Source organism: Symphalangus syndactylus, chromosome 6 (genome assembly GCF_028878055.3).
Source record: "Symphalangus syndactylus isolate Jambi chromosome 6, NHGRI_mSymSyn1-v2.1_pri, whole genome shotgun sequence".
Lineage (NCBI taxonomy): Eukaryota > Metazoa > Chordata > Mammalia > Primates > Hylobatidae > Symphalangus > Symphalangus syndactylus.
Genome location: NC_072428.2, coordinates 71485046 through 71503818, shown reverse-complemented (window position 1 = coordinate 71503818; position 18773 = coordinate 71485046). Strand labels below are relative to the sequence as shown.

The 18773-nt window shown below is 44.9% G+C and overlaps 1 protein-coding gene and 1 pseudogene across 1 annotated transcript in view; both read right to left on the bottom strand.

Moving 5' to 3' along the window:
- Positions 1-12988, bottom strand: part of LOC129483953 (N-acetylated-alpha-linked acidic dipeptidase 2-like) — a 61198-nt gene extending 48210 nt beyond the window's left edge. Inside the window, exon 1 of the mRNA XM_055281366.2 lies at positions 12931-12988. The gene's annotated coding sequence lies outside the window, so the exon portion shown is untranslated. The remainder of the gene's footprint in view (positions 1-12930) is intronic.
- LOC129485323 (ankyrin repeat domain-containing protein 33B-like) lies at positions 11938-17663 on the bottom strand (annotated as a pseudogene).
- Positions 17664-18773: the final 1110 nt, after the last annotated feature.

The following is an 18773-nucleotide window of genomic DNA, read 5'->3' as shown; positions in this document are numbered from 1 at the left end:
AGATGGAGAGAGATGGTCCAGACCTGGCCAAATGGGTTCTACATGAGCCTTCTGGGTCAACACTGCATTTCAATAAAGACCTGGGCTGTGATGACTCCAGCCGTGTTCTCCACCACAGAAGGTGGAGTGCTCATAGTGGGTCCTTGGGCCATGGGAGACCCCATTATATACATTGAACAACATGCCATTAAAGCATTTCCCAATGTTGGGGGTGGAGCCAAGATGGCCGAATAGGAACAGCTCCGGTCTCCAGCTCCCAACCCCAGCGACACAGAAGATGGGTGATTTCTGCATTTCTGCTTGAGGTACCGGTTTCATCTCACAAGGGAGTGCCTAACAGTGGGTGCAGGACAGTCGGTGAAGCGCACTGTGCATGAGCCGAAGCAGGGCGAGGCATTGTCTCACTCGGGAAGTGCAAAGGGTCAGGGAGTTCCCTTTCCTAGTCAAAGAAAGGGGAAACAGACGGCACCTGGAATATCGGGTCAGTCCCATCCTAATACTGTGCTTTTCCAACGGGCCTGGAAAATGGCACACTAGGAGATTGTGTCCCAAACCTGGCTCGGAGGGTCCTATGCCCATGGAGTCTGGCTGATTGCTAGCACAGCAGTCTGAGATCAAGCTGCAAGGCGGCAGTGAGGCTGGGGGAGGGGCGCCCGCCATTGCCCAGGCTTGCTTAGGTAAACAAAGCAGCCAGGAAGCTCGAACTGGGTGGAGCCCACCACAGCTCAAGGAGGCCTGCCTGCCTCTGTAGGCTCCACCTCTGGGGGCAGGCACAGACAAACAAAAGCTCAGCAAGAACCTCCACAGACTTAAATGTCCCTGTCTGACTGACAGCTTTGAAGAGAGTAGTGGTTCTCCCAGCACGCAGCTGGAGATCTGAGAACAGACAGACTGCCTCCTAAAGTGGGTCCCTCACCCCTGAGCAGCCTAACTGGGAGGCACCCCCCCAGTAGGGACAGACTGACACCTCATTCTGCCAGGTACTCCTCTGAGACAAAACTTTCAGAGGAACTATCAGACAGCTGAATTTGTGGTCTCACGAAAATCCGCTGTTCTGGAGCCACCGCTGCTGACACCCAGCCAAACAGCGTCTGGAGTGGACCTCTAGTAAACTCCAACAGACCTGCAGCTGAGGGTCCTGTCTGGTAGAAGGAAAACTAACAAACAGAAAGGACATCCACACCAAAAACCCATCTGTACATCACCATCATCAAAGACAAAAAGTAGATAAAACCACAAAGATGGGGAAAAAAACAGAGCAAAAAAACTGGAAACTCTAAAAAACAGAGCACCTCTCCTCCTCCAAAGGAACGCAGTTCCTCACCAGCAACGGAACAAAGCTGGATGGAGGATGACTGTGACGAGTTGAGAGAAGAAGGCTTCAGATGATCAAACTACTCTGAGCTACGAGAGGAAATTCAAAGCAATAGCAAAGAAGTTAAAAACTTTGAAAAAAAATTAGAAGAATGGATAACTAGAATAACCAATGGAGAGAAGGGCTTAAAGGAGCTGATGGAGCTGAAAGCCAAGTTTTGAGAACTATGCGAAGATTGCAGAAGCCTCAGTAGCAGATGCGATCAATTGGAAGAAAGGGTATCGCTGATGGAAGATGAAATGAATGAAATGAAGAGAGAAGAGAAGTTTAGAGAAAAAAGAATAAAAAGAAATGAACAAAGCCTCCAAGAAATTTGGGACTATGTGAAAAGACCAAACCTACGTCTGATTGGTGTACCTGAAAATGACAGGGAGAATGGAACCAAGTTGGAAAACACTCTGCAAGATATTATCCAGGAGAACTTCCCCAATCTAGCAAGGCAGGCCAACATTCAGATTCAGGAAATACAGAGAATGCCACAAAGATACCCCTCGAGAAGAGCAACTCCAAGACACATAATTGTCAGATTCACCAAAGTTGAAATGAAGGAAAAAATGTTAAGGGCAGCCAGAGAGAAAGGTCGGGTTACCCACAAAGGGAAGCCCATCAGACTAACAGCTGATCTCTCAGCGGAAACTCTACAAGCCAGAAGAGAGTGGGGGCCAATATTCAACATCCTTAAAGAAAAGAATTTTCAGCCCAGAATTTCCTATCCCGCCAAACTAAGCTTCATAAGTGAAGGAGAAATAAAATAATTTACAGACAAGAAAACGCTGAGTGATTTTGTCACCACCAGGCCTGCCCTAAAAGAGCTCCTGAAGGAAGCACTAAACATGGAAAGGAACAACCGGTACCAGCCACTGCAAAAACACACCAAATTGTAAAGACCATCGAGGCTAGGAAGAAACTGCAGCAACTAACGAGCAAAATAACCAACTAACATCATAATGACAGGATCAGATTCACACATAACAATATTAACGTCAAATGTAAATGGGCTAAATGCTCCAATCAAAAGACACAGACTGGCAAACTGGATAAGGAGTCAGGACCCATCAGTGTGCTGTATTCAGGAAACCCATCTCACGTGCAGAGACACACATAGACTCAAAATAAAGGGATGGAGGAAGATCTATCAAGCAACCGGAAAACAAAAAAAGGCAGGGGTTGCAATCCTAGTCTCTGATAAAATAGACTTTAAACCAACAAAGATCCAAAGAGACAAAGAAGGCCATTGCATAATGGTAAAGGGATCAATTCAACAAGAAGAGCTAACTATCCTAAATATATATGCACCCAACACAGGAGCACCCAGATTCATAAAGCAAGTCCTGAGTGACCTACAAAGGGACTTAAACTCCCACACAATAATAATGGGAGAATTTAACACCCCACTGTCATCATTAGACAGATCAACAAGACAGAAAGTTAACAAGGATATCCAGGAATTGAACTCAACTCTACATAAAGTGGACCTAATAGACATCTACAGAACTCTCCACCCCAAGTCAACAGAATATACATTTTTTTCAGCACCACACCACACCTATTCCAAAATTGACCACATACTTGGAAGTAAAGCTCCCCTCAGCAAATGTAAAAGAACAGAAATTATAACAAACTGTCTCTCAGAACACAGTGCAATCAAACTAGATCTCAGGATTAAGAAACTCACTCAAAACCACTCAACTACATGGAAACTGAACCACCTGCTCCTGAATGCCTATTGGTACATAATGAAATGAAGGCAAAAATGAAGATGTTCTTTGAAACCAATGAGAACAAAGACACAATATACCAGAATCTCTGGGACACATTCAAAGCAGTGTGTAGAGGGAAATTTATAGCACTAAATGCCCACAAGAGAAAGCAGGAAAGATCCAAAATTGACACCCTAACATCACAATTAAAAGAACTAGAAAAGCAAGAGCAAACACATTCAAAAGCTAGCAGAAGGCTAGAAATAACTAAAATCAGAGCAGAACTGAAGGAAATGGAGACACAAAAAACCCTTCAAAAAATTAGTGAATCCAGGAGCTGGTTTTTTGAAAAGATCAACAAAATTGATAGACCGCTAGCAAGACTAATAAAGAAGAAAAGAGAGAAGAATCAAATAGATGCAATACACAACGAAAAAGGGGATATCACCACCAATCCCACAGAAATACAATCTACCATCAGAGAATACTACAAACACCTCTACACAAATAAACTAGAAAATCTAGAAGAAATTGATAAATTCCTCGACAAATACACCCTCCCAAGACTAAAGCAGGAAGAAGTTGAATCTCTGAATAGACCAATAACAGGTTGTGAAATTGTGGCAATAATCAATAGCTTACCAACAAAAAAGAGTCCAGGACCTGATGGATTCACAGCTGAATTCTACCAGAGGTACAATGAGGAACTGGTACCATTCCTTCTGAAACTATTCCAATCGATAGAAAAAGAGGGAATACTCCCTAACACATTTTACGAAGACAGCATCGTCCTGATACCAAAGCCTGGCAGAGACATAACCAAAAAAGAGAATTTCAGACCAATATCCTTGATGAACATTGATGCAAAAATCCTCAATAAAATACTAGCAAACCGAATCCAGCAGCACATCAAAGAGCTTATCCACCATAATCAAGTGGGCTTCATCCCTGGGATGCAAGGCTGGTTCAACATACACAAATCAATAAATGTAATCCAGCATATAAACAGAACCAAAGACAAAAACCACATGATTAACTCCATAGATGCAGAAAAGGCCTTTGACAAAATTCAACAACCCTTCATGCTAAAAACTCTCAGTAAATTAGGTATTGATGGGACTTATCTCAAAATAATAAGAGCTATCTACGACAAAACCACAGCCAATATCATACTGAATGGGCAAAAACTGGAAGCATTCCCTCTGAAAACTGGCACAAGACAGGGATTCCCTCTCTCACTGCTCCTATTCAACATAGTGCTGGAAGTTCTGGTCAGAGCAATCAGGCAGGAGAAGGAAATAAAGGGTATTCAATTAGGAAAAGAGGAAGTCAAATTGTCCCTGTTTGCAGATGACATGATTGTATATCTAGAAAACCCCATTGTCTCAGCCCAAAATCTCCTTAAGCTGATTAGCAACTTCAGCAAAGTCTCAGGATACAAAATTAATGTACAAAAATCACAAGCATTCTTGTACACCAATAACAGACAAACAGAGAGCCAAATCATGAGTGAACTCCCATTCACAATTGCTTCAAAGAGAATAAAATACCTAGGAATCCAACTTACAAGGGATGTGAAGGACCTCTTCAAGGAGAACTACAAACCACTGCTCAATGAAATAAAAGAGGATACAAACAAATGGAAGAACATTCCATGCTCATGGGTTGGAAGAATCAATATCGTGAAAATGGCCATACTGCCCAAGGTAATTTATAGATTCAATGCCATCCCCATCAAGTTACCAATGACTTTCTTCACAGAATTGGAAAAAACTACTTTAAAGTTCATATGGAACCAAAAAAGAGCCCGCATTGCCAAGTCAATCCTAAGCCAAAAGAACAAAGCTGGAGGCATCACGCTACCTGACTTTAAACTATACTACAAGGCTACAGTAACCAAAACAGCATGGTACTGGTACCACAACAGAGACATAGATCAATGGAATAGAACAGAGCCCTCAGAAATGATGCCACATATCTACAACTATCTGATCTTTGACAAACCTGACAAAAACAAGAAATGGGGAAAGGATTCCCTATTTAATAAATGGTGCTGGGAAAACTGGCTAGCCATATGTAGAAAGCTGAAACTGGATCCCTTCCTTACACCTTACACAAAAATTAATTCAAGATGGATTAAAGAATTATATGTTAGACCTAAAACCATTAAAATCCTACAAGAAAACCTAGGCAATATGATTGAGGACATAGGCGTGGGCAAGGACTTCATGTCTAAAACACCAAAAGCAATGGCAACAGAAGCCAAAATTGACAAATGGGATCTCATTAAACTAAAGAGCTTCTGCACAGCAAAAGAAACTACCATCAGAGTGAACAGGCAACCTACAGAATGGGAGAAAATTTTTGCAACCTACTCATCTGACAAAGGGCTAATATCCAGAATCTACAATGAACTCAAACAAATTTACAAGAAAAAATCAAACAACCCCATCAAAAAGTGGGCAAAGGACATGAACAGACACTTCTCAAAAGAAGACATTTATGCAACCAAAAAACACATGAAGAAATGCTCATCATCACTGGCCATCAGAGAAATGCAAATCAAAACCACAGTGAGATACCATCTCACACCACTTAGAATGGCCATCATTAAAAAATCAGGAAACAACAGGTGCTGGAGAGGATGTGGAGAAATAGGAACACTTTTACACTGTTGGTGGGACTGTAAACTAGTTCAACCATTGTGGAAGTCAGTGTGGCAATTCCTCAGGGATCTCGAATTAGAAATACCATTTGACCCAGCCATCCCATTACTGGGTATATACCCAAAGGACTATAAATCATGCTGCTATAAAGACACATGCACACGTTTGTTTATTGCTGCACTATTCACAATAGCAAAGACTTGGAACCAACCCAAATGTCCAACAACAATAGACTGGATTAAGAAAATGTGGCACATATACACCATGGAATACTATGCAGCCATAAAAAATGATGAGTTCGTGTCCTTTGTAGGGACATGGATGAAACTGGAAAACCTCATTCTCAGTAAACTATCGCAAGGACAAAAAACCAAACACCACATGTTCTCACTCATAGGTGGGAATTGAACAATGAGAACTCTTGGACACAGGAAGGGGAACATCACACTCCGGGGACTGTTGTGGGGTGGGGGGAGGGGGGAGGGACAGCATTAGGAGATACACATAATGCTAAATGATGAGTTAATGGGTGCAGGAAATCAACATGGCACATGGATACATATGTAACAAACCTGCATATTGTGCACATGTACCCTAAAACCCTAAAGTATAATAAAAAAAAAAAAAAAAAGCATTTCCCATTTGACACTGCCAGGGGCCCATAACAAGCTACAGCAGCACCATAACCTTTGCCATCAGGAAGCCCGATGTCCTTTTGGTTTATCTGTGTGTATGAGTAAACACACTTACGCTCGCCTGTGCACACCCTCACACCATAGTGTACACTGTCCACAGTGGCACCGCCTGCTACTGAGGCCTGTGCCTTTTATCGAGTCTTATTTCAAGCTGGCTCAGCATGAGGAAATTGTGTATGCAACACTGACTTTCCACTGAGTCACTCAAAAATTAGTAAAATCATTTCAGGTAGTGTGTGCTTTTCTTTTTCCTAATAATGAAGGAAGCTTTGAGTGCAGGGGCACAGAAAGGAGCAGTTGATTTAAGTCATTCCAACGCATAAGCAAGTTCCAAATGCACTGAGAGACGAGGAGGAGAAGATGCAAAGGGCGCCTTGGGAAGAACTGCTTTTGCCGTAAGTCCTTGGCGGCTCCCAGCATGCCCACTGTGATGGCATTCACCCCACTGCAGTCGTCGTCATCAATGTGACTTTGTTGTTTTAGAAGGATCTGTTGTGGTCAGGGTTCCACCTGTCCTTCCCTAGACCATGACCTTCCAGGCAGCTCTAGGCAGGTCCCAGCCAAAAGGTGCTGGGGTAGAAACCAAGGACCAGGCCCACACAAACAGGGACCCCAGGGGCTTCCAAGGGAAAGTGCTGGCTGCCAGGTGCAGAATCCATAGAATTACCCACCAGGGGAGCCAGAGGGACCTGCGCAAATCCCTGGGGAGTGTGTTAGAATTTCCCCAAATACTGTAAAAGAGAAAAGTGCTCATACTTTATCACGTGAAAGACTAATGATGTCTAGGAGCTGACACAGAACAGGAGGACTCTGACCACCGCAGGACCAGCGAGATGTGTCAGGACAGAAATGAGCAAGCTTGAGTCTACGGGCACACCTGGGGAAAGAGCAATGCAAGGCACACCTCAGTGCTGTACTCACTCTTCAAGGCAGGCTTTGGTCCCCAGGGTAAGGGTGAAGAGACGGCCTTCACATATCATGTTATGTGGATGGCGGGGCTGCAGCGGATGTAGTCCTCTTGCCGGTGGGCTGCATGAAACAGCAGGCTTTGCATCCTTTTCAGGCCTGGGGTCTGGCCTTACCCCAGGGACTTCTGTTTCACCCACGACAGACTCGCCTCCACACCGGAGACCTGGTCACTGCTGACAGCAGGGAGAGAAGCAGGCAGAGGGGCCCAGCACGGCCCTCCTGCATTCAGAAATCGTATTTTCCTACGAACATCACGAACTCCGTCTCCTGCTGCCAGGAGAAAGCTTGGGTCAGAGGAGTGGTCAATGCTGAGACGACACAGCTATTGAAATTCTGATCTCCATAGTTTTGAGGTCTCCAGTGTTGCCAGGTGACTGTCAGGAGGAGCTTGAAAAGAAAGAGGCACATGATATTTCACACTGCTTTTCCCAAAGGCAGCCAAGGGACAGCCTCTGCACACTGAGGTAATTCTAGATGATTGGCTCCACGCTCTTCCCTCCTCCTTTCTAGTGAGTTTAGTGCTGGCTGACTGTAGAACACTTTATTCACAGAAGCTAGTAGAAAAAATTGTCACTCTTAATTCACATGCTCTAACGTCAGACCGGGAGTGACCAGCTCTGGAGGGAAGTGCTAGGACTGGCTCATTTGTGTTCTCATCAGCTGCCTCAGTGTACGTGGAGGTGGATTTCACTGGTGTTCATACATGCTTTCACATCCACAAGAGGCTCTCCGAGGGACAGAAGTGACTTCACACCCACCGTAAAGCCATTTCTGTTGCCAGAGTCCCCAATTTCCAATCACCAAAAAATTCTCCACCAAGGGGCGAGCTCCAGCCATCTCACTTGTAATCAGTAGCGTCGACATTGTCTGAGAAATATTTATTCTGTCCACTTTAAGCTTAATTTTCACAAACACTAAAAAGTAGTAAAATAGGCTTTAGATTTTCCTCTAACTCTATTTATATATAAATCCCTGAGAAGGTAGCTATTAACTTGAAATTCACTATTTATAGTTAATTAACATCAGGGTGCAGGGAGGGACCCTGAGCCCCATCCCTGTGCACAGCAGGGGCTGGGCTGTCATTGCAAGAGAGCAAACCTCCTCTCCCTTCTGAGTAAAGAGTAGGGGGTGGTAGGGGCACGGCGGTGGAGGAATTCTTAGCCATCAGCACAGATTCTGGCAGGCCTGCTCTTCCCTCACTCTGGGGGCCTGGAGGTCCCACCATGATAACACCACATTGCCTCACAGAGGCCCCTGCTTTTCTGTCCTTGGTAGACCTCAGGGTAGGTGGTGCTAGGGATCATAAAGAACTTAACCAACTGGGAGAAGAAAACAGGCAAAGGAAGGAAGTGTGAATGAAGAAGAAGAGATGAGGCAACAGGGGTGGGAGAACTTGGTGATAAAGCCAGGGGGGACAGTTTAGTGGCAACTGACAGGAGAGGAGAAGGGGGCCCATGCTCATCAGTCCCCTCCTTCCTGAACAAGATGAGGGGTGCAGAGAGGGCGAGCCCTCAGTGAGTGAATGCAGCAGTTCAAAGAAACAAAAATAGTCAAAAATAATAATTGTTCTCCTAGGACACCAGGTTTTTAGAGAGACCACTGTGAGACCTCTGAATGCCCGATGCCCAATAGTGCTGAGTGGGTAAGTGACAAAAAGCCTGCACCCCCCAGCCCTGTGCACCTCCTGAGACCAAGGAGCCTGGGTCATCAGTACCTAGGGCTAGAGGAAAGGGCTTCCAAATGGCTCAGGAAGATGTGTGGGCATTTCACTCCCCCTCTGGGACCAGATGACCACACCTCCCCTGAGGAATCCCTTACCCAAAATAATTGAACATAATAATGTTGCTTAAATATAAACTGGCTCATCTTATCACCCTGACACTGACCCCAGGACACCCCCCTCAAGGTGGCTCCAGTTCCTCATCATCTAGATTTTTCTCCCTGCCCTCCCCACACTCCCTGAGCCTGGCTGGAGGCCGGCTTGTCCCCTCTGCTGCCCACTCCAAAGAGAATAAGAAACCAAGGGCATGGGCTCGCCATAGGTCGAGGAAAGAGGCTTGGCGACACTTCCTTTGACTTGGAAAATTCCTCTAGTAGCAAATCTGCTTCCACATGGCGAAAATGAGAAGTGCTGGGCCAGTAGCCAGGCACACAGCTGCAGGAGCTACCTGGACCTGCCTCATGGGCCAAAGGGAAGGGCTGCCCACAGGCAAGCCACGTCTAGAACGAGTCCAGAGAGATCAGGGAGAGTCTGGGATCCAATCAGGGATGACCCTTCTTTCAGTTGGGTCTGTTGCGTTTTCAAAATCCAGTCTTTCCACTGGGACCATAACAAAGCTCCCCGGGAGGTCAGGCTTCCCAGTCCCACCAGAGCACCCCATGAAGCTGTCATTTTCTCTCAAGTTGCATACACTGGCCAGGTAAAGGCAGCTTCTACTCACCAGGCAAGTGGCCAGCTCACCTTCAGATTTGCCAAAGAAATCTGGGTCCTGCCCTATACTTGCTGGCTTGGCAGGCTTTTCAAAATGCAGGTATCTCTGGAGCTGTTTTGTGGACACCAAGAGTGTTACTTGACAAGCCCTGTGCTAGCCCCAGGGTACCGTGTGCACCTGGGTAAGGCTGGAACACATTGGGGACAGGGATCCAACATGCCCACTCTGGAACAGCGTGGGAACTGGAGAAATCGCCAGTTGTTTGCTGTCCTGCCATTGCTGTTCTAAACATCCCTGGAGACTATGAGCATCGGTTACAGTGTGGTGGCAGCTGGTCAGGACCAGAAATGTCCATTTTTGACCTGGAAGCAGCAGACACCTAAGGCTTAGGGTAGACGTGGGGGCTCCATACCATTCCCAGTGCCAACTTCCCATGGCGGAAATGGGAAGGAATATCTGGCCACCCACCAAGGGTCAGATGCCACATCAGCCCGAGCAGAAGCTGCCTGACACTGGCTGTTCCAATGACAATAGGACATCCTTGGGAATGTGGAGCCATTTGTGAGAGCTCAGGATGGGTGTCCTGGAAATGCCACTTAAAGGCGACTGAGGCCTCTCAAAATGCCTGTGTTAGAGCTGCAGCTCTCCATGTGGGCTGCAGTGCAGTCACCTGTGGAGCTTTAGGACAGGCCCAGGGCTCAGCTTCCCGGACCAGTGCCTTGAGAACTTTCGCAGCAGGGATATCCGGCTTGGAAAGGCATGCCTGGGAGACCATGCGACACTGCCTGGCTGGGCCCTGGGCTGACAGAAGTGAGCGTGGAGCTCGTGGTGACTTGGTAATGCTGTGAATTATGTACGTGTGGCAGGAAGGTGCCACAATGCCAAGGCCCCAAGTCTTGGGAATTCCATGAGGTCCGCATGAGGTTGAACTAAACACCAAGTGCAGTCCTCAAAGGAAAAATAAAAGAAATACCCACATAAGGGACTCTTTGGAACTGAGTCTGGAAGAGAGGGCTTCCTGGTCCACTCCAGGAGAATTTGCCTAAAGTAAATTTGCTTCCCATTGTATTCTCTTTGCTTGTTCTAAACATCACCTCCCCCCATTCCCTTAATTTGCATCATTCTGGGCTCCTTACTCTTGCTGCATCCTTTTTTTTCATTTTAAGGATGTCTGGATTTGATTTACTTAAGAGCATATATGGCTTAATTTTGTAGTTCCGGTAATCATCTATTACATTTCCCGCATTTTATCAAATGACACGTTTTCCTCATATCTATTTTTATTTTTTATTTTATTTATTTATTTATTTATTTATTGAGACAGAGTCTCACTCTGTCTCCCAGGCTGGAGTGCAGTGGCGCAATCTCGGCTCACTGTAAGCTCCGCCTCCCGGGTTCACACGATTCTCCTGTCTCAGCCTCTCCGAGTAGCTGGGACTAAGGGCGCCAGCCACCACGCCCGGCTAATTTGTTGTATTTTTAGTAGAGACGGGGATTCATCGTGGTCTCGATCTCCTGACCTCGTGATCCGCCCGCCTCGGCCTCCCAAAGTGCTGGTATTACAAGCGTGAGCCACCGCGCCCGGCCCTCATAACTATTTTTAATATGTTAGAGATTTTGTATCCAGTTTATCTAAAACTCCTTGATTAAAATGAGTTTAATTCTAGCAATACATACATGCTTATCTCTGCATTGTTTTGTAATTTGATGATAAATGTTTGTCCCCAATATATGACTGTATGGATAATACTTTTTAAAAAGATACAATAAAATATGATATCTCTTTCTCACTTGATCATGTGGCTGAATGAGTCAATCCCTCCATCAAATAGAAATATCTGGCATCACTTAATCTAACTAATAAAAACATCCAGTGTGCACGTGCACCCACAATGAGAAGAAAAGACCAAAACAGACAGCCAAAAAGGAGAGAATCCCATGATTTCTGTGTAAACTCCTACAGATATCATAAATATTTATTGCTAGAAACAGTATTTTAAATGAAAGGTCTTCAGGCAAGTGTATTAAAACTGCCTTGGATACAAGGGGCCCTGTCACTTGTAAAACTTGGCAAATTGGATAACAATTAAAAATACAAAATTAAACAGAAAATACCCTTTAATAAATTGAGGTTTCTTTGATTGAGACGGAGTTTGGTCCTTGTTGCCCAGGCCAGAGTGCAATGGCGCGATCTTGGCTCCCTGCCACCTCTGCCTCCGGGTTCAAGCGATTCTCCTGCCTCAGCCTCTTGAGTAGCTGGGATTACAGGCATGTGCCACCATGCTCGGCTAATTTTGTATTTTTAGTAGAGACGGGGTTTCTCCATGTTGGTCAGGCTACTCTCAGACTCCCAACCTCAGGTGATCCTCCAGCCTCGGCCTCCCAAAGTGCTGGGATTAAGGGCGTGAGCCACCGTGCCCGGCCTCATAAATTGATCTTTAAACAAATCTTAATTGAGGTTCTCTAAAGGGAGCCTTTTAGGCAACATGCCCTCTATGTGTACTGATGGCTAGGGTGGCTGGTGTCAGGCGAATCCATGTGGATCCCCCAGCCCCTTCCTGGGAGCATCCTAGAAAGACAGCGTGGAAACGCCCGTGGCCTGGTGGTCCCCGGAGCCGCCATGGTGCCCAGCCCCGCCGCCTCACCCTGTCCTCGAAACTCGTGTGAAGCGCCCGCGGATTCTCACGTCCTCTTCTTCCAGGGCGGCGGGCGCTTCTCCTGCACCTTGGCCTGGCGCTTCTTCTGGGCCTCCTCAGCCCCCGGTTTCTCCTCCTTGGCCACCTTGTAAGGCCACTTGGGTATCCGCAGGTGGCCACTGACCTTGGTGCTGCCCTTCTGCGCCGGCCTCTGGGGCTGGAAGGTGGGCGAGGGCGCCTTGCTGAGGCGGACCCGGGGCACCATGCCCGGCAGCAAGCTGCTCCGCCGCAGGCGCTGCAGGGGCAGGAGGCTGGCCTTCCGCCGGGCGGGGTCGGCAGAGCCCCAGGACCCCGGTAGCAGGGCAGGTGGGAGGCCGGCTCTTGGGGAGCCCTCCCGGGAGCCCGCGGCCACTTGGCAGGGCCGCTTGTGCTGCTCTGTGCCCTCGGCTTCACTCACCTCCTGCGCCTGCCTCCCCATCCCCCGCCGCGCCGCGAGAATTTCCTGAGCCGCCAGGATTTCCTGCATCGCCAGCCGCCTCTTCCCCACGCACAGGGAGCACTCGGGGCACACGGTCTGGCACGCGAGGGCCACGGCGGGGCTGTTAGAGGCTGGTGATCATCCTGACCATGTGGTCCAGGGCGCCCCGGTCCTCCGGGCCAGGCACGGAGCGCGGTGTCAGCGCGGACAGCTCGCAGTCCCTCAGCCTCTGCAAGCTCGTGCCCTGGAGCGGAGGCAGCTCAAGCTGGTAATTTTCCCCCAACCGCTCCTGGCAGGGGCGCTCCAGGAGCCTCTGCATGAGGCAGAAGTGTAAGTGGCCACTCCTCTGGCGACATCCCACGGCGGGGCCCTCGCGTGGACACCCGCCCCTGCTAGCTCAGGGCTCGGATGCGATGGGTTCGACCCTGCATGGCGGCTTTGCAACCTAACGCGTCCATCCTTCAAGGTCAAGACCCAGGACATAGTTCAACAAGTAGTTGGTGATGATAGCATGCCCTGACTGGGCCAGAACAGCCTCTTTAGTAAAACAGCGCAGGAAAGTCATGAAACACATCCTCAGCTCCTTTCTTCATTTTCACTTTAATTCCGTGATGCCTCTGTGTCCGTCTGACGACATCTCTCCTGGGGTCTGGGACTCTGCTGGTCTTCAATGCTTACTGTGAAGGGTTCCTGGCCATCATCAGCCAGGAAAACCTCGAAGCCCTCCGTCCTCAACGTGGGATCCCTGGGCCAGGGGCATCAGCCTCACCAGGAAACCTGTTCTTCTGCTCATTCTTGGGCCCCAACCCAGGCCTATTCAAAGAAAGACTCCAGGGGCAGGGCCTGGTAGCCTGTGTTTCCACCAGATCTGTGTTAAAGCTCAAATGAACCAGTCCAGGTGATGCTGAGGCAGGAAGCGCAAGGCTGAGAGCCAGTGTCTAAGGCAACTGTGCCCATGGGGCCAGGGGCAGCTCCTGCCTGTGCAGCTACGATTAGGGTTGCATTCCCTTCCCTGTCCTGCCAGTTGACGTCAATTTGGGGGCACTCAGCTAAGGCCACCACGGTATATCCACAAAGCCGTGGTAGCAGGCGACATTAAGGCCAGTCTAGCCATTGTGATCAGTCTCCTGCGCCTTCTCAAAGTTCAGCCCCCGCCGCACCAGAGTCTGCAGCAGCCCCACTGCTCCAGGACGCCCTCCTCCAGGACGCCCTCCTCCAGGACGCTCTCTACGCCCTGGACGCCGTGCTCCTCCTGGTCCTGGAAAGGGTAGAAAGAGTCGTCCCAGGAGATGCTGCGGGTGTGGGGCAGACTGGAGAAGTCCTGGAACTCTTTGTAGTCAGCGAGATCCTCCTAGACCTGTGTGCCTAGGAGTGGGGACAGCGGTGGCGGGGTCATGCAGCGCGCCCCGTCACCCTGTGGCTGGGTCCCAGCCAGCAGCACCACACAATCGGCCGGAGGCGTGGGCGGGGGGGAGGCGTGGGCGTGGGGCGAAGGCTCTGTCTGGGAAAGCCTGGTGGGCGCCAAGGTCCCTACTTCTTGCTTCTGTGTCCCCAGGAAGCCCTAACTCCCCCCCAGCCCGGGGGAAACCTCACTTCTTTTACATTATTGTTTGTTTTTATTTTAATTTTTTAGGACATTGATAAAATCACTTTCTGATTTTTGAGATTAAAAATTAAATAATTTTCAAATTTACCCTTTTTTAAATGTTTCACTATTTTAATGCTTTTATTTTTTGTATACTTTAATTATTGTAATTTATATCTTCAATTATTATGGAAGAATTTTAGAAAAGTCTTTTCACATAATAAAGTCTAATTAATTAACTGTTATTTATTCTCTCCTCTATCTCATATACGTACTTTAACCTTTTAGAACACTTTGTTTTGAGACTGTTGTTACTTATGTGACATTTTAACTATTAGTCTTCACTCTTCTAGTGAATTTTTAATGTCATTCAAAGGGTACATCTTTCTATACTGAGAATTAAACATAGTTGTCAACAATATTCTCAAATATTAGGAATTTCACCTTCCAATGGCATGTTAAGTATGTTCTCCTTCCCTTCGAATGCATATTCCCCGCCCCCGCCCCCTGCTAATTTTGTATTTTAAGTAGAGACAAAGTTTTACCGTGTTGAACAGGCCAGTCCTGAACTCTTGATCGCAAGTGATCCAGCTGCCTAGGCCTCCCAAAGTGCTGGGATTACAAAAACAGCAACTAAATGCTGGAATGATGACCGGGAACTTGTCTAGAGTCTCCAGTGATTATCCTCCTTATAACAAGGCAGAAAGCCTTCCTCAGAATTATCCAGACTGACATTACTCATTGTCCAGACCTGTTAACAGACTCCTGCAACCAGTGCTGTGAGTCTCAAATGTGCTCTTTCAGTAATGCAGTAGAAGGCCCGAGTTTCCACATAGTAGTATCCTTCAATGCCTGGAGACTTTTAAGGCATAAGAACGTATTGATCCTATGAACTATATGTTTTGTAAAATCTCAGGATATGTGAGGTGCTTGGACAAATTAAGTTTCAGGGTGATATCCACTATTGAGACAGAAAATTAGTCTAAGAATTAAGACCTCAAAGTCCAGAATGAGAAAAAAATTGTTTTGCTTAGAGCCTCCTTATAATTATCTTACTTGTTTTATAGATATAAGCACTAGAGGACAAGCTCTACCTGATATAGCTGGCCTAGACATATGCGGATTTAATTGTAGAAGAAAGAATTATACCTTTCGGGTAAAATGACTACCAAAAAGAATTAGTTGCTGTTTTTGAGACAAGTTGTCACCCTGTCACTCAGGCTGGAGTTCAATGTCACAATCAGAACTCACAGCAGTTTTACACTCCTGGACTCAAGCAATCCTCCCAACTCAGCCTCCTGAGAAGCTGGGACAACAGGTGTGCACCACCACTCAAGGCTAATTTTCTGTTTATGCTTTGGTAGAGATAAGGTCTTACTATGTTGTCCAGGCTGATCTCAAACTCCTGGCCTCCAGTGATTTTTCTGCCTTGGTCTCGCAAAGCACTGGGATTATAAGTATGGCCCCTGTAAAGAGCTTTAGATCAATTTTATTTAATACAGATAGCTTTCCAACTAAAAATATTTTATTAGAATTCTCTTAATTCAGCAAAGCATTGTTATTACTGACCCAGTCTTCACTTATTTTCGGCTTACATGCAAGAACAAAATTATCTTTATGTTTTAATTTGTTTTATTTTATATTTTCAAGGTGCACAATATGTCGTTTTGAGATACATGTGCATAAGGAAATGATTACTATAATGAAGAAAATTAACAAATCGATCATATCACTTAGCTGTGCTTCTTTTTTATGATAAGAACGCCAAAAATCTAGTCCCTCAGAATATTTCCCAAAAACAATACGAGATTATCTAATATACCTACAGGTTGTACATCAGATTCATTTATTCTACATTACTGCACCTTTACCACTGTTACCCTTCATTTACTTATTTTCTTCCCATGAATGTAACCACCATTTTTTAATGTATTGAACTTTTAAAAATCGATTTCAAATATGAGTGGGACCATGAAGTATTTTTGTCTGTGTGTCTGTCTCATTTCACTTAGGAAACCTGCCATTTACATATCTCCTAAATTTAGTACAGAAATAAAGTGCTAGTCAAGAATGTGTCTCAGTTTTGTTAGATTAATTTTTTCCAAGTTATCCTCTTTATCAGTTTTTACTTTTTGTACTACAGAAGAGTGAAAATTCTTGTATTAAAAGAAACTATAACCAGGCTATTCATAAATAACTTCTTTCAGGGATAAAAATCTCAGGAAGTTAAAGATTTCTGTATTAATGATTGACAGTGTTGTTAGTGGTCTCTCTTAGACTTATTTCAATTGTAAGTAAGTCTTGGTGATATTCTAACATAAATTCTGACAGGTGAAGAGAATAAATAAATTAAGTATCTCTAGGAGAATCAACAGAATAAAATTATCTTCGTTAAATGGCTAAGAAAATGTGGTAAATAGACACAAAAACATTTTCATCTTCCAAAATCAGAGTCAAATACTAAGTGATCGTAAAGTAGCTAATTCTGTCTTCCTGACAAAGTGAATGTGAGCTAAATTAGAAGAATGTCAGGAACAAATTTTTCCTTGAAATCTAGCAACAAATAATGTAATTAAATTATGAGGCCTTGACTGTTGCATAGAGTTGTAGCATCAACAGAAAAACTCACAAAACATAGGTGAAAATCAAAAAGGAGTGCCGGGTTGGAGCCCTAAGGTGAATAATTTTATCATCTCAGATCACTTGGAAAAAGGCAGCGAGTCCAAAAGAAGCTGTTGAGAAGCTTTCTCTCTGCTAACTCCTAATGTTCTGCATGAAATATGTGGAGGCAGAAGAGAGACAGTTTATTATAGTCTACGTGATATAGAGTGAAGGAATAAGAGAATCTTTCTGATAAGTATCTTCAAAATTGGGAGAATCATTTCTATCAAAATCGTTCATTTAAGGGACTAAAATACAAATAAGATGTTTCTTGACACATAACACTCAGCTAGCCAGGCTCTAAAAAGGACGACACTGGACACCTCGACAGTGGTAAAAAGCAGGGTTTACTCACTCTTGAATAACAACTGGTGCTAACCTTAGGCAGCAGCTTATCTATTTGGTTGAGGTTCAGCTTTGTTTCATTGAACAAATCTCTTGGGTTATTTTCAGTTGTTCCAGTCATTTAATTTGTTTTCTGAATCAAATGATAAGAATAAATAAGGTTTAGAGTGTAAACAGCATTCCCAGATACATTACCACTTAGTGTCCCATCTGCCTAATTTTGAACCTATAGGACAGGAATAAAAGCACTGTGAGAAACACCAGGTGATTTCCTTAAAGCCAAATACTCTTGACCCTCCTACGTTTCTTCTGGCTCTCCTGCTGCATGGGACATGGTAATAAATGGAAGTTTCCTGCACAAAGAGGTAAAATTCACTTGTTGAAGATGTCAGTCTTCTTCTTGACCAACTCCTATATTGGTACAATCATGTGAGAGAAATGCACCTTCTGAATCATTTCAAATTCGTGGTCTTTGTTACAGCACATAAGCCGGTGTGCTAGGAGACGTAGCTATTACATTCTCTTATAGAATTTTCCATTCTCTATCATCTGGATTCTTATTTAAAATGTAAACAAAGTTTGTTCTTTCTACTGCATAAGAAGGTTTATACCACTTTATGCTTAGTAAGTAGTTAAATTTATATGTCAGTTTAAATAAGGACAGCCTCCATTATTCTAAGTCCTGTTCCTGTTCCCCATCATCTTATATAGGAACCTTCCTCTTTTGATTGTTTATATTAAAAAACCTAAGACAATTGAAATCAACCCCGTAAAAATTATGCTACAATTATTTTAAACCCTAACATAATAGTGTTATCTTTGATATGAATCTGAAAATCAATTTATTTCTTATCTTTTGATAGATATTCATTAGTATGTTCTATCCTATTTTGTTACTTATATTTTGGAATAGTTTCTTAATGTTAGAATAATATTTATACATGTTAACTCCTCTAATTATCCATTTACTCATCTTATTTACTGTATGATCTATTCTAAAAGTTGCGTTGAATAATTGTAATATATTAGCAAAGAAGACAAATACTGCCATTGCCCCTTTGGAATTTTCAATCTGGTAGTAATAAGTATAAGAGTTTTCTGAATATTATAATCTGATATAATATATTCAGAGATGTAATAGCAGAGCAACCCGGCACTGAAAATCTGTTGCATGAGTTGAAATGTGATTAATAACTAGGATGTTGAGAAACGATAAAGTCTGTGAGGTCAA